The sequence below is a fragment of the Arachis ipaensis genome, chromosome B8 (genome assembly GCF_059453495.1).
Source record: "Arachis ipaensis isolate K30076 ecotype BB chromosome B8, ASM5945349v1, whole genome shotgun sequence".
NCBI lineage: Eukaryota > Viridiplantae > Streptophyta > Magnoliopsida > Fabales > Fabaceae > Arachis > Arachis ipaensis.
The window spans coordinates 66690441-66705652 of record NC_142443.1 but is presented as its reverse complement, the minus strand read 5'-3'; the positions used below and the strand labels follow the sequence as shown (position 1 = coordinate 66705652).

The 15212-nt window shown below is 40.6% G+C and overlaps 1 non-coding gene across 1 annotated transcript; it reads right to left on the bottom strand.

The window, feature by feature from the left end:
* Nucleotides 1-2577: 2577 nt before the first annotated feature.
* Nucleotides 2578-2681, bottom strand: LOC148548417 (small nucleolar RNA R71). Its single transcript, XR_015898936.1, has one exon. It is a non-coding gene; the product is annotated as a small nucleolar RNA R71 (small nucleolar RNA).
* Nucleotides 2682-15212: the final 12531 nt, after the last annotated feature.

The window sequence follows — 15212 nt, the reverse complement described above, 5'->3', positions numbered from 1 at the left end:
AGCCAACGTTAGTGACACTCAACATTATCACTAACGTTGGCCTATGGTGCAAAGTACCACGTTAACTCTCACGTTAACTTGGTTAACGTGGGAACTAACGTAGAGGATGAAGAGTTGTCGACAACGTTAGTGACACTCAACATTGTCACTAACGTTGAAGCAACCACACAACCCCCACGAGTCACGTTAACTTCCACGTTAACTTGGTTAAAGTGGAAGCTAACGATGAGAAATGAAGGATGAGCCAACGTTAGTGACACTCAACATTGTCACTAACGTTGGGATGGCTAAAAGATGGCCACGTTAGAAGCCACGTTAACCTAGTTAACGTGGACTCCAACGTGAGACCTAAGGGCACATTGGAACGTTAGTGACAATGTTGAATGTCACTAACGTTCTCGAAGGATGGCAAAGGCCACGTTAGAAGCCACGTTAACCTAGTTAACGTGAGCTTTAACGTGAAGCAAGAAGGGGCACACTGGAACGTTAGTGACAATGTTGAGTGTCACTAACGTTCTCGAAGGTTGACAAGGCAACGTTAAAAGCCACGTTAACCTAGTTAACGTGGGTTTTAACATGAGGCAAAAGGGGTGCATTGGAACGTTAGTGACAATGTTAAGTGTCACTAATGTTAAAGAAAAGAACTGCTTCAAACTCAAGATCCAAAGGCCCAAGACTTGAAGAGTGAACTAGAAGCTGAGAAGAGTAGTATATATAGGAGTAGCTTTGAATTGTAAAGGAGATCTGGAGGCTGAAGAACCACTCTCTGTATTTTACTTTCTTTGCAATTTCTAGTTTTATGATGTATTCTCCATCTTTGTTTTCATCTTCAAGAGCTATGAACAACTAAATCCCTTTCATTGGGTTAGGGAGCTCTGTTGTAATTTGATGGATCAATACTAATCTTCATTGTTCTTCTTCTATCTTTCCTCTTGATTTTACTTGAAAGCTTTCGATCTTCATCCAATTCAGTAGTTATCTTGGAAGAGAAGCTATTCAAACTTGGATCTCTTTTGAACCTTGGAAGAGGAATGAAGAGATCAAGCTAGAAATGCTTTCTCATGCTGGACCAAATTGGGTTTGGATGGGTATGTGACTGTAACCCTCTCAATACTTGGTTTGGGAAATGCATGTGGTATAATCAGTGACCATACTTCATCTCTTCTCATGAGCAATTGACCAAGGAATTGGCTATTGATCAAGATTTGAGAGATTGAATTGCAAGGAATTGCAATTCAATCACTTAAGATTGCCAAGGAGATCAATGAGTGCATTGATTGAGGAAGAGATGAAAATAAACTTGATCCGGAGAATTGCAACATCTCCTAAGCCCAATGAACTCCCCATCTCTAATCTTACCCATTCTCTTTAATTTCTGCGATTTACTTTTATGAGCAAATCCCCCATTCCAATTTACAATTCTGCAATTTATTTTCAGTCATTTACTTCCAGTCCTTTAATTCTAGCATTTACTTTTCTGTTATTTACATTCCCGCCATTTTATTTTCTGCAACTCTCAACCCAAATTCTGGAATCGCTCAACTAGAACATTCTTCTAATTAAAGTTGCTTGATCAATCAATCCCTGTGGGATTCGACCTCACTCTATTGTGAGTTTTTACTTGACGACAACTTCGGTACACTTACCGAAGGAAGATTTGTTGAGAGACAAGTTTTCCCCGCATCAAGTTTATGGCGCCGTTGCCGGGGATTGATTGTGCATCAACAATGATTAGATTGGAAGATCACTAGATTGAGCATTTTATTTTGTGAATTTCATTTTTCTGTTTGAGTGATTTACTTTTTGTTTTAGCTAAACTTCTTCCTTTCTCCATCTACTCTTTTGTTTTTCTTTGATATTTTCAATTCTGTTTGCTAACCCACTAACTGTTTGATATATTGCATCACCCACAACTAACATCAATTCTGACACAAATACTGTCTGCACCTATTTTCTCTGCTTGTACTTGTTGGTTGTATGACAGGGAGAAGAAGCGGGGCTTCAACTTTCTTTAATTCTGAACCAGAGAGAACCTTCCTTAGACTAAGGAGGGAGGCAAAAGGAAAACGTGTAGTTGGTGCTGAAGAAGAGGAGGAACAGTTTGAGGAATACTTTGAACCAAACATGGAAGAAAACATGGAAAATCATCATGAAGAAGAGACTCACAACCATGGCAGAGGAGGTGGAGCAAATCATGCTGGGGAGGATAGAAGAGTTTTGGGCTCTTACATTAATCCAAACCCAGGCAATTGTGGAAGTAGCATCCAAAAGCCAACAATCCATGCCAACAACTTTGAACTTAAACCACAGCTCATCACCCTTGTTCAGAACAACTGTTCGTTTGGAGGAGGTGTTCAAGAAGATCCCAACCAACATTTGACCACATTCCTGAGAATATATGACACAGTGAAATCTAATGGTGTTCATCCTAACGCCTATAGATTGCTCTTATTTCCCTTCTCACTTAGAGACAAGGCAGCCAAGTGGCTAGAATCCTTCCCAAGGGAGAGTTTGACAACTTGGGAGGATGTGGTGAACAAATTCTTAGCAAGATTCTACCCTCCTCAACGAATCAATAGGCTGAGAGCTGAAGTTCAAACCTTCAGGCAACAGGATGGTGAGACTCTGTATGAAGCATGGGAGAGGTTCAAAGACTTAACAAGGAGGTGTCCACCTGACATGTTCAACGAATGGATCCAGCTGCACATTTTCTATGAAGGGCTCTCTTATGAGTCAAAGAAGGCAGTAGACCATTCATCTGGAGGGTCCTTGAACAAGAAGAAGACCATTGAGGAAGCCATAGATGTTATCGAAACAGTAGCAGAAAACGACTACTTCTATGCTTCCGAAAGAGGGAACACAAGAGGAGTGATGGAGCTAAACAATGTAGACGCTCTGTTGGCCCAAAACAAGCTCATTACCCAGCAGCTGGCTGACCTCACCAAGAAGATGGAGATGAACCAAGTAGCAGCAATCTCCACTTCATCAACAACACAAGAAGCAGAAGGGAGTCAGGAGCAAGCCAACTACATTGGGAATTCACCAAGGAAAAACTATGATCCATACTCCAAGACTTACAACCCTGGATGGAGAAATCACCCGAACTTTGGGTGGGGAAGTGAGCAAGATCAAAACCAAGACCAGAGACGTTACAACTCCAACAACAATGCAGCTCACCAACAATTCACCCAGAGGACATCTCAACACCCCCACAACAACACTTCTCCACATACTTATCAATTGATGACAAGCTCTCTAAGATTGAAGCCTTACTTGAAGGAATATGCCAAGAGATTCAAGAAAATAAGGTGTTCAAAGAGGAGGTGCGAGCCAATATTAAGAACCAGGGAGAAACCATTAGGAAGATGGAATTCCAGGTGGGATATTTAGCTGAGAAGATTCCCAAACCTACTGATAGCTTCCCAAGTGACACTGAGAAAAACACCAAGGGAGAAGCAAAGAAAGTAAGATGGGAAGATTGCAAAATGGTCACTACAAGTGATCAAGAGATTGAAGACAAGCAAGGCAAAATGTGCAAACAACCTGAAGACAACTCAACAAAGGAGGAGGATAGAGATCACAAAGAACAAGAAATCTCACAACAAGAGCTGCTGAAGCTCTATGCACCATTCCCTCAACTGCTCAATGGTGCTGTGGGAAAAAGAATATACTCAAGGTTCCTAGACTTGTTTGCATCTCTGCATGTGAACATACCATTCATCAAGGCAATTCAACAAATGTCTGCATTCATCAAGTATATGAAGGAACTTCTTCCCAGGAAAAGCTCACTCAAGGGAGGGCAGACTATAGTGATGAACAAGGAATGTAGTGCCCTTATTCAACCTGAGTTGCCTACAAAAAGAAGAGACCCAGGAAGTTTTCATATCCCTTGTGCCATAGGTCAAAATATGTTCGACAGAGCACTATGCGATTTAGGGGCCAGCATCACCTTACTGCCCTTATCCCTGGTGAAGAGGCTGCAGATCAATGAGATAATGCCCATAGATGTCATTATCAGACTGGCTGACAAAACTCAAAAGCAAGCAATAGGAGTGGTGGAAAATGTGTTGCTAAAGGTTGGAAAGTACTTTCTCCCAACAGACTTTGTCATTCTAGACATGGAAGAAAGTCACACTCACCCAATCATATTGGGAAGACCTTTTCTAGCTATGGCCAGAGAACTTATCGATGTAGAGAAAGGGAGCTAATATTGAGAATCCATGATGAACGACTCAGCTTCAATGTTTTCAAACTCTCACAAGAAACAGATCAAGAGGACAAGGAACTAAGCACAAATGATAATGAGACACTGAAGGAGGAAACAAGCATTGAAGCACAGCCAGTTCGTTCTGAGACCCCCTTAACTGACAAACAAGGAAAACAGCAATTGCCACAGCTCAAGAAAAAGTTGGAGGAACCCAAACCTCTAGAGGCAGGTGAAGACAGCATCACAACTCCTTGGAGAAAAGAGGTCACCAAGGGGAAGGCAACCTCAAAAGAAACAAAGAAGAAGGTACCAAGGAGATGGAGGAACAAGAAGATCCCTACGGAAGACTTCTCTCCAGGAGATAGAGTTGTCTCAGCTTACTTCACAGATATTCCCCCTAATCTCCCTACTATGTCATCTCAATTACCTAAGGTCTTCACTATCAATAGAGTTCTTTCCCTGGAACATGTGGAGATCATTGATCCAACCAATGGATACAAGTCCACAGCAAGAGGGGAGGACTTTAAGCACTACCAACCACCGTGATGAAAGAAAAACGTTAAGCTAGTGACGCTAAAGAAGCGCTTCATGGGAGGCAACCCATGTTTTATATGCTTTCAGATGATAATGAATAAGTCAATCTTTATGATTTCAACCCAAACTTGACAAACACTTGGTGAAGTCTTTATCATGCAGTATATAGTGAAGAACAAGTTTGGTGTTCAAAGCAAACCAAGATGCATGCTAGTCTTGGAAGCTTTGAACAAAACTTTTCATCACATTGCTTCAAACTAAGTTTGGTGTCACCCCATTGTGCCACCAAAATGCATATAAGGACCCACCAATAGTTAGTTAGTTAGTTGGAATTCATAAACTAACAATCAAATCCTTTCTTTCATTTTATTCTAGCCTTAGAGTCTTGATTTTTTTTATATTAATTTCCTTATTTCAAATCTTTATAGGAAAGGAAAAGAAGCATAAAAAGGGATTGATTGGACAATTAAATGGGGGAGATTTCGCCACTTAAAGAAGAAGGGTTACACACTTGTTCTAAAGAGGGAATACGTTGGAAAATGTTGCCATGCAACATTGAAAAAAGGGACCCTTAGAAGACCGAGCAATCCCCATCATAAAGTGATGATCCTTGTCTTCTAGCCATGCATAACCCCAACCGTCCATCAAGTGACCACTTCATCAATCTACACCCTCCATTCTCTCACAACTTCTCTATATAAACAACCCTTGTCCATACCACCCTTCATTGTCATCACACACCTTCACCACTCTTCATTTCGGTACAATACACGCCCTATCCAATTATAAACATTCCTCCCCTCACTCTCCTCATTGCCATAAAACCCTAAACAACCAAAAGTCTCCACAACCTTACCACCTTCACATATTAAATCATCATTCATGGCATCTTCAAGTTCTAAGAGAAGGGAGGGGAAGGAACCCATGGAAGAACACCCATATGATGAGAAGAGATTTAGAAGCTTGCATCATGCATTGCAATACGGGTGGATGGTTGATAAGGAAATCATTTATGAGCTGGGATTTCAAGTTAAGAAGACTGAATGCCCCGAAATCACAGAGAAGGTAGAAAGGAGAAGATGGGAGCTCCTCACTGACCCGGTCACTAAGGTGAATGCAAATCTCGTAAGAGAATTTTATGCAAATGCAGTCAGGTATGATAAGAAAGATGAGTCATATACAAGCTTTGTGAGAGGAACAATGGTGGATTTTGGTCCCATGAGTGTAATGAGGGCATTGAAGCTATGGTCTATACCATTTGAAGAAGAAAGTTACCACTCAAGATTGGACAACAACCCCAATTATGACCAGCTTTTACTAGACCTTTGTGTACCAGGAGCTGACTGGGAAAGGGGTGCAGGAAATAAACCAAAGTTCATTAAGAGAACAGATCTCACTCCTGAAGCTAAGGGGTGGTTCGAGCTAGTAAGGAGGTCTATTCTCCCAGCTGCAAACAACTCGGAGGTGAATCTCGAGAGAGCAACAATGTTGCATTGTATACTCAAGGGAGGAGAAATCAAAGTTCATGAGATCATAGCTCAAGGAATTAGAAAAATGGCAGAGAAAAGCGACTCAAGAGGAACATTAGGTTACCCCAGCACCATTTACCGAATATGCAAGAAAGCTAGAGTGGTTTTTGAAGATGAAGACCCTGTTTGGATAAAGGAAGGCATTCCAATAACAGTCCGAAGGATGAATGCTGCAGCACTCTCCCTGCCTCAACGGAAGCAAAGAAAGAGGACAACTCCTCAAGTAGTTGAAGGACAAGTCTTAGAGGGACAAGCACCACAGACCTTGGACATGCACCAATTACAGGAAGCCATTGATGGCTTATCTAGACATATTTGGAAAGCCAAGGAGCACAGAAAGAGCTTCAACTACAGATGATGGGGCAGCAAGATGAGTGGCAAAGGCAAATAATGGAACATCAACTAAGCCAAGGACAACAATGGGGAGAAGCATTCAACAGGATGGAACAAAGGCAAAACGAGCAACAAGAATCCACCCAGAGGCTAATCAACATCCAAGCACATCAAGGGGCACACATACATGAGATGCATCGAAGACAAATAGAACAGGCAGAACTATTGGACGAGCAAAGGGCATTCACAAAAGGAGTTTACATGAGTCAAACAGGACATCAGATAAATACTCAAGCCAGGCTCGGCTACTTAGTGGGACAGCTGCCAATATTGCATCCAGGAATAGCCAAGTATGATGAAATGAAGGATGAATTAGCACGAAAGGAAAGACAAAGGGTGGAAGAGAGTCATGAGTCAGTGAGGAAGGCACTTGAGGATTGGAAGCAAGCAAGATTGGCACGGATGCGAGGAAATGCAAGAGGAAACAAGGAGGACAAGCAAGGAAAAAAGCGTGGACACCCACAACAGTAAAAGGTGGTGGAGTTCCTTCTTTGTTCCATCTTTCTCTGTGTTTTAAATAAGGAAGATCTTGTATGAAATAGAACTTGCTTCCATGTTATGTTTAAACCTTTTTCAAATCATGTTATTTTTAGTTTTTGGCATTGAAGAGAGTCTATGTGCACTGGTCTTTATGTCACTGCATCATTACTTCCCTTTCTTGTAAGCTTGTCCCTTTTTAAATCAAATTGAAGAAGAGAAGGATTATGTTTTTAAAAGACCGGAGTGGAGTTCATATTGTGGAAGTGCATTCATGAATCTTTGGGGTAGTCATAAGTTAGCTAAGTTGGTTCAACCACAAGGTTAGGAGGACAACTATCTATCCTGAATACTTGACTTTGGATATACCCATGAGACTGACATATGACAAGATCCTAATAAGAGAAAAGGGAAAGAATAATGGAAATGAAAAAAAAAAAAAGAAAAGAAAAAGAGTAAGCAATAAGGCTAGGCATCAATGGTTTTAAGCTTGAGGCAAGTGTCTGTGGTGCTCTTGTGTGAGGGATCTACTTGGATGAATAAGCTCTTAGGGGTGCCTTATCACTTGGTAACTTGGGTTAAATAACTCGGGATTATCAGCTGAAAGTCCACTATCAAGAGTAACCTTCACTACAGAACACTTAGTAACCCAAAGAGGTGCTGGACACCAAGGTCTCAAGAAAAGAAAACAAATAAACTAAATGCCTGTAGTGTGTATGTATGGGGGATAGGCTTGAGGGAGTAAGTCCTTAGGGGTGTCTCAACACCTAGCACCTTGAACCAACTGGTTCGGGAGTGTTGACTGAAAACTTATCTTAAAGAGTTGCCCCCTTACAGAGCACCTAGCCTAAATAACACAAACAACCCTTGTAATAACAATAAAAGGATCAATGAATAAAACTCTCATGGGATATGAACAAAGTGGGTGTTTTAGGACAGAATAAAGGTCTGAAAGCCAGTAATGGAATGAACCTAAGTTGCTATGCATGAAACCACCATAAAATCAGTAATATGACTTCCACAAGGATGACTCATTCCTCTGGATATTCCATTCATCATTCTCTTGTTCCAGTACTTACTTAGGGACAAGCAAGCTTTCAGTTTGGTGTTGTGATGCCAGGGCATCTTGGCCAGTTTCACTGACCTTTTCTTTACTGTTTTTAGGTTAGTTTCATGCATTTCTTTAGGAAATAAGCTAGTTTTGGGTAAATATTCACTTATGCCTTGACTCAAGCATACATTGTGCATTTTACATGATTTCATGAGGATTTTGCATAAGTTTAGTGACAAATATTATGTTGCATTACTCATGACTTGGACTAGAGCTTTGATGCACTTTGTTGCTTGATTTCAGGACCAAAAAGAAGCAAGAAAAGGGGAGGTAACTTGCAAGATTAATGAGAAAAGTGATTGCCAATAACACTCTCAAAAAAAAGCCATCAATGCCCACGTTAGAGAGTCACGTTAACCAAGTTAACATGAACTCTAACGTGGAGAAGAGAAGTTGAGCCAACGTTAGTGACACTCAACATTGTCACTAACGTTGGCAATTACTCATAAGTGGCCACGTTAGAAGCCACGTTAACTAGTTAACGTGGCCTCTAACGTTAAAGGGGGGAAGAGAAGCCAACGTTAGTGACACTCAACATTGTCACTAACATTGGCCTATGGTGCAAAGTACCACGTTAACTCCCACGTTAACTTGGTTAACGTGGGAACTAACGTAGAGGATGAAGAGTTGTCGACAACGTTAGTGACACTCAACATTGTCACTAACGTTGAAGCAACCACACAACCCCCAAGAGTCACGTTAACTTCCACGTTAACTTGGTTAAAGTGGAAGCTAACGATGAGAAATGAAGGATGAGCCAACGTTAGTGACACTCAACATTGTCACTAACGTTGGGATGGCTAAAAGATGGCCACGTTAGAAGCCACGTTAACCTAGTTAACGTGGACTCCAACGTGAGACCTAGGGGCACATTGGAACGTTAGTGACAATGTTGAATGTCACTAACATTCTCGAAGGATGGCAAAGGCCACGTTAGAAGCCACGTTAACCTAGTTAACGTGAGCTTTAACGTGAAGCAAGAAGGGGCACACTGGAACGTTAGTGACAATGTTGAGTGTCACTAACGTTCTCGAAGGTTGACAACGCAACGTTAAAAGCCACGTTAAACTAGTTAACGTGGGTTTTAACGTGAGGCAAAAGGGGTGCATTGGAACGTTAGTGACAATGTTAAGTGTCACTAACGTTCCCGAACTTGGACTTTCACTAAATGATTAACACTCCTTACGCCCTGAGCTTAAGTCTCTGCCCACTCCACACTTTCTCTCTGCAAGTAAAGCCAAGCCCAAATAAAGAAAGGAACTGCTTCAAACTCAAGATCCAAAGGCCCAAGACTTGAAGAGTGAACTAGAAGCTGAGAAGAGTAGTATATATAGGAGTAGCTTTGAATTGTAAAGGAGATCTGGAGGCTGAAGAACCACTCTCTGTATTTTACTTTCTTTGCAATTTCTAGTTTTCTGATGTATTCTCCATCTTTGTTTTCATCTTCAAGAGCTATGAACAACTAAACCCCTTTCATTGGATTAGGGAGCTCTGTTGTAATTTGATGGATCAATACTAATCTTCATTGTTCTTCTTCTATCTTTCCTCTTGATTTTACTTGAAAGCTTTCGATCTTCATCCAATTGAGTAGTTATCTTGGAAGAGAAGCTATTCAAACTTGGATCTCTTTTGAACCTTGGAAGAGGAATGAAGAGATCAAGCTAGAAATGCTTTCTCATGCTGGACTAAATTGGGTTTGGATGGGTATGTGACTGTAACCCTCTCAATACTTGGTTTGGGAAATGCATGTGGTATAATCAGTGACCATACTTCATCTCTTCTCATGAGCAATTGACCAAGGAATTGGCTATTGATCAAGATTTGAGAGATTGAATTGCAAGGAATTGCAATTCAATCACTTAAGATTGCCAAGGAGATCAATGAGTGCATTGATTGAGGAAGAGATGAAAATAAACTTGATCCGGAGAATTGCAACATCTCCTAAGCCCAATGAACTCCCCATCTCTAATCTTACCCATTCTCTTTAATTTCTGCGATTTACTTTTATGAGCAAATCCCCCATTCCCATTTACAATTCTGCAATTTATTTTCAGTCATTTACTTCCAGTCCTTTAATTCTAGCATTTACTTTTCTGTTATTTACATTCCCGCCATTTTATTTTTTGCAACTCTCAACCCAAATTCTGGACTCGCTCAACTAGAACATTCTTCTAATTAAAGTTGCTTGATCAATCAATCCCTGTGGGATTCGACCTCACTCTATTGTGAGTTCTTACTTGACGACAACTTCGGTACACTTGCCGAAGGAAGATTTGTTGAGAGACAAGTTTTCCCCACATCAGGAATCAACCTTCCGACTAGCATACGGAGTGGAGGCAATGATCCCGGTAGAAATTGAGGAAGGGTCGCCTAGAGTAGTACACTACAATGAAGAAGCCAACTCCCAATTGCAAAGGGAAGAACTCGACCTACTCTCGGAAGTCCAGAAAAGAGCTCGGATCAGGGAAGAAGCACTAAAACGTCGAATGGCTTTGAGATATAATCAAAAAGTAGTGCCGCGAGGTTTCTCGGAAAATGACCTCACTCTAATTTGAAATAACATCGGAACAACTCGGAGAAGGAAAGATGACAGCAAACTGGAAAGGAACCTACCGAGTCATAGAAGTACTTGGGAAGGGCTACTACAGACTGTCCGAACTCGATGGACGAGAGCTTCCCAGATCGTGGCACGCCTGCAACCTAAGAAGGTACTATAGTTAGGAATGATAAAGGATCTTGGTATAAGGTACACTCTTTTTCCTGAAAAGGCTTTTTAATGAGGTACCAAGCTAAGACCTACAAACTATCCGACTTACAGGGATGAAAAACTCCCACATGTATATATTTGCACTTTTCCTTTGAATGAAATATATTTTAGATATTCTACAAATTCTCAAGACGCATTAATCTAAAGCATTCATCGTCCAATTATAAAGCAACAAATCGGCAGAAAGTGAAAAACAGATTCACAGCACGATCACGATAAAGACCAATAGAGATGAAAGCGCGATTCATCTAAAGGTCGACCAAATAAAGATAGAAACCACCTTATACAAATCGGAAAAGATGAAAGCATAATAATGCAAGAAGTTATCGAAAGTGATCCGGAAAAAGAACCTGACGAGGTCTTACGGATTGCTAAATAATAACTTAAAAGACTGGCCGACGTTAAGAAGTCGGACCAAGTCAACCCAAGTTATAAGTAAACCCTGGAAAGAGGTCTGGCCAACCCTATTAAAGAGGATTACTTAAACTTAGAAGGGCCCGACATGACAAAGTCGGCCGAAAACATAAAGTTATAGATGTAATCCCTGAAAGAGTCCTGAACAAGGTCCAAGAAAGAGGATTACAAAAATAACTTAGAAGGGCCCGACATGACAAAGTCGGCCCAAAACATAAAGTTATAGAAGTAATCCCTGAAAGAGACCTGACAAGGGTCCAAGAAAGAGGATTACAAAATAACTTAGAAAAGACCGACATGACGAAGTCGGTCTCCTACAACAAACAAGTTATAAAAGTAATCCCTGAAAGAGACCTGACAAGGGTCCAAGAAAGAGGATTACTGTTCCGAGGGTTACCTAAAACTGTAGGTCGATCTCGGATGAGATCTTCTGTACTGGTCGGAGATGACGGGTCCGGTTGGGTGGCGGCCGGAGCTGTCGTGTCCGACTTGTTGGACTGGCTGCATTGCTGATCCTTAGTCACTGGAGGGTGGGGGGTACCTACAAGAGACTCCGATGCTTAAGTTAGCATGGGTATTAAACAGGTTTTTTAGTAGAATCAGAGTATGAGTTATACCTGGGTGTTCCAGTGTATTTATAGTAGTGTGGGTGATGCGCATAAACTAGTTATGCTACGATTTAGGAAATTGCACGATCGGCAAAATTCCTTCCGGCAAGTGCACCGGTTATCGTCAAGTAAAAACTCACAATAGAGTGAGGTCGAATCCCACAAGGATTGGTTGAGTGAGCAATTCGGATTAGAAGTGTGTTCTAGTTGAGCGGAATCAAGATTTAGATGAGAATTGCGGAATGTAAAATTGGCGGGAAAAGTAAATGACAAGAAATTGAAATGGCGGAATCTTAAATTGCATGAATTAAAGAGCAGAAGCTAAATTGCTGAAATTAAAAGGGAATGGGGGTGATTGCATGAATTGAGTTGCAGAATGTAAAGAGAAAGTGGAAATCAGAAATGGGGAATTCATTGGGTGTTAGGAGATATTGAGATCTCCGAATCAAAACATGTTTATCTCTTCCTCAACCAATGCGTTCATTGAATTTTGCTTGGCAATCTTATATGATTGGATCCCAATCCCTTGGCTCACCAATTCTCTCTAAAAACAAACAAATTCCCAATCCCTTGGTTTAAATGTTCATAAGAAGAGATGATGCTCGATCACTGATTATACCACACAGTTTCATGAACCACAATTTGGTAGGATTACATGTCACAATATCCATCCAAACCCCAATCCAATTCACTGTGAGAAAGCTTCTCTAGCATGAATCCTCCATTCCTTTCCCAAGGTTCCGAAGGATTCCAATTATGGGTAGTTTCTTTCCCAAGACAACTACCCAATGGAATTAGATCGAGAAGCTTTCTAACAAAATTCAAGAGAAAAGATTGAAGAAGAAGATAAACTATTATTGATTCATTGAATTACAATAGAGCTCCCTAACCCAATGAAAGGGGTTTAGTGAGTCATAGCTCTGAATTCAACTACAAAGATATAAAAACTAGCTAAATGAAAAGGTAAAAGTTCCAGTGCCCTCTCTAACTTAAATTCTATCCTATTTATACACTTTCTATATTGAGCTTCTGTTGTGTTTCTTGGGCTTTGAGGCTTCTCCCTGCTTTCCTTTTGCCTTGGGTTTATGATCCATAATCTTGATGAGGCTGTTGATCCAAATTCTGTAACATTCATTGAGCCAACTTAGTGATAATCAAATAATGACACATGACTCAATAAATTGAAATTTCAGACTCATCAATCCTTCAGGCCCAATCCCATAAATCATGATATTCAATTGGGTTTCATACCAGAGTAAGTTTAAGTTAATGTTTGTGCTCAAATACTAACTTAAACCGCAATATTTTTGGCCCAGAAACCTTTTCCAAGAGTGGCGTTTAAGTTGCAGTTTAAGCTTAAACTGCAGCTTAAACGCCAGACACTTCCAGTGATGCCTTTTGTGGAAGCATGTTTAAGCTTCAGTTTAAGGTTAAACTGAAGCTTAAACGTGGAAATGGAAGAAGGCAGCCCTGGAGGGTAATATAGTCGAACACGTTTAAGCTTCAGTTTAAGGTTAAACTGAAGCTTAAACGTGGAAATAGAAAAGGCAGCCCTGGAGGTCGAACACGTTTAAGCTCCAGTTTAAGGTTAAACTGGAGCTTAAACGTGGAAATGGAAGAAGGCATCCTGGAGGTCGAACACGTTTAAGCTCCAGTTTAAGGTTAAACTGGAGCTTAAACGTGGAAGCTGAGAAAGGTAGCCCTGGAGGTCGAACACGTTTAAGCTCCAGTTTAAGGTTAAACTGGAGCTTAAACGTGGAAGCTTAGAAGGTAGCCCTGGAGGTGTCGAACACGTTTAAGCTCCAGTTTAAGGTTAAACTGGAGCTTAAACGTGGAAATGGAGAAAGCAACCCTGGAGGAGAAACTTGGTCGAACACGTTTAAGCTCCAGTTTAAGGTCAAACTGGAGCTTAAACGTGGAAATGGCTCCCTGGTGCCTTTCCCCTTTCTGGCGTTTAACCTCCAGTTTAAGGTTAAACTGGAGGTTAAACGTGGAACTGCCCTCCTTGGTGTCCTTCTCACTTCTGGCGTTTAACCTCCAGTTTAAGGTTAAACTGGAGGTTAAACTTCAATTCCAGCATTTCTTAGCCTTCCTGATTCTGGCGTTTAAGCTCCAGTTTAGGCTTAAACTGGAACTTAAACTCCACATGTGATATTCAAGCTTCCTTTATTGATTTTGTTGCTTCCTTGCTTAGCCTCTTCTTCCCTGAAATCATCCAAACAATTGCATCAAAGTCTTGCAAAATTTCATGAGAAATCTTCCATTCATAGCATTCAAGTAATATAACTAAAACTCATGGAATTTGCATTAAAATCATACTGTTTGGATGGTTCATTGCTTTGTTATTCATTTAACCATTCTTGGTTACTTTAAGCTCAAGAAAATGCATAAAACAACTAAAACTAACAGAAAAATGCTAGTGAAACTAGCCTAAGATGCCTTGGCATCACAACACCAAACTTAATACTTGCTTGTCCCTAAGCAAGTCCTGAGTTATTTGAGAAGAAAGTATGAAACAGAAAGCAATTACATTGGCTATATTAGCAAGCATTTGAAGTTCATCAGAAGGGTTTTATGCAGAAAGTTGCAGCATCACTTTTTCATACTTATCAGGTAGAATTATCACTTTTTCATTGCATCCATCAAACACTGCTATGGCCTCTTGTTATTCTTATGTCCTTGGCACTTTTCTCTTCTTTGTTTTTCTTTTCTTTTTCTTAGAGCTTCTTTGCTCCTTGTTTGCTTAGTGTCATGTGTTGCACAAGCCTTTGGCATTTTCTTTTTCTTATCAGTGCACTACACATATCCACTTTAGGCATTTTGGTTCACATTTCTTCTTGAGACATTGGTGCCCAGCACCTCTTTGTGTGACTAAATGTTTTGTATTTAGGTTGCTCTTGATAATGGACTTTTGGTTGATAATCCCGGGTTAGTTAACCCAAGTTACCAAGTGTTGAAACACTCCTCAGAACCTATTCATCCAAGCATATCCTTAATACATAAACACCACAGGCATTTGTCTCAGAAGTTCAAACCATTGGTGCCTAGCTTATTTTCTCAATTTTTTTGCTTTTTGGTTGCCCTTTTTCAGTGGCTTTTTCTTCTTCTTTTTCTTTCTTTTTCATGGCCAAAGACATTTATTCATCAAGATCCATAGACAGTTTTCAATTTC